Source organism: Austrofundulus limnaeus, unplaced genomic scaffold (assembly GCF_001266775.1).
Source record: "Austrofundulus limnaeus strain Quisiro unplaced genomic scaffold, Austrofundulus_limnaeus-1.0 Scaffold158, whole genome shotgun sequence".
Taxonomy (NCBI): Eukaryota; Metazoa; Chordata; class Actinopteri; order Cyprinodontiformes; family Rivulidae; genus Austrofundulus; species Austrofundulus limnaeus.
In genome coordinates, this window is record NW_013952560.1 from 649,290 (window position 1) to 651,120 (window position 1,831).

Below are 1,831 nucleotides of genomic sequence, written 5' to 3' on the forward strand. Positions count from 1 at the left end.
GGGTAGCAGTGCGTGACTGCTCTTCTGAATAAGTGAAACATATGTAACACAGGTATTTACGCTTAAATTAAAAATATTGGACCAAAGAAAAACCGGAGCAGGACTAACAGAGAGAGATGAATAAGATTTAGATTTTTATTTCTGTGACAGGAGACACGACATTAACAGCAGTCGTCATTTCATTCCTCGGCTTTAAAGCAGCTCCTTTAATTCCACAGCTGATGCTGCTAAAAATGACATTTCTTTTTTTTCTGGATCTCCGAGAGCAGAACTTCAATCTCCGAACTCGTAAAGTTCTTCTTTTTTACTTTGCGATGTCATTTATGAATGGACACTTCCTGATATGTGGGACAGGAAACGTAAATCCTTATATGGTGTTTTTGGGGTGGTAGATTATGCTAATCTCCTCTCCCCATGCACGAGCACCTGGATACRCATTCATCAGTTTACGTTCCTCATTTACACACTTTTCCTGAAGATAGAAGAGTTTGTTGAATCTGACGTGGCATGTTCGTACGAACCCTTCRTACGAACAAAAGTAAGAGAAATTTAGGATAAGAATACGAACATGTTCTTGCATAAGGCCCATTTTCTTTCAGTCATTTGATGGCTCTAGTTTTACATTGAGAGTCATTTTTTACATTTAGATCAGGAGTTGAAATATTTTCCCTAAAAGTCAAACACTTTCTTTAACAAAGAGATGCTTTCTGTGCCACGTTAACTGGCATGAATCACACAGGCCTTTTCATTTCAGCCAGTGGAGTAGTAGAACTACAATGAAGTTTGGCCTAAAAGATGACTGCAACCAGGAGTAGCTTTTCTAACAAAACTCACGTGTTGAGTACAGATAAAATTACAGTAATCGAGTTAACCCTCCTTTTGTACCCCTTGTTTTTTCATTACTTCTCTGACTTTGCATGTGAGGGGAGTGAATCACAGGAATACTTTCTCCAAAATGTGGCCTTTTAGCAGCAAATGAAGTTAGTGAAAAAGGTCAGGGAGAGAATAAAGGAAAGACTGATATATGCTTATATAAAAAGCTAACTGTTTGTGCTCAGGCGACTTAAGAAGCACTGATAAACTTACAAAACAGATATTTCAAAGGCAAATAAAATATTTATGATAATTGCATAAACTAATAATATTCAGCATCAATATAAAACAGTTTTTTTAACAGAAGCATTCTTTGTTAATTACTGTAAAGGTGCAATCACTTTCAGATAAAATATAACAAAGACTTTTAATTCTAGTGAAAAGTGTACATTGTTTACCTTTTCTCCTTGCACTTATATGGGCGTAAAGTTCCTCTGATCAGATTCAAATGATTGAGTGAAACGAAAAGCACACAATGCAGCTCTTTCAGCTACATTACACAAAAGTAAAGACTGATTAGAAAAGTCTAAAACAATAAGCCCTTTTAACAGAGTGATGAGGATAAATCTTCCAATAATTGAATTATCATTCCATCACTTTGATGATAGGATTAGGCATAGATATAAATGATTGTTTCCGTGTTTTGTAAGGGTCTTTGGAAGCTAAATTAAAGCTTATAATATAATAATAAAGAAACGAGAAAATCAATAAAAGAGTTTGTTTCGGGTCTAAATTATTAAACTTAGGGAAATAAATAAACCATACAGTACTATAATTTCTACATACACTGGCTACTATACAAACTTATTATACTTTCATACAGCTCACTTATATATAAAATGTACTTCTTTCCCATCTAAAGCAAGAAAAATATTTAATAAATATTTTAATTAGAGTAGATAACTTTTTAATAAAACTATGACATCTTAATTATTATTTCATTAAGAAATCTGGAATA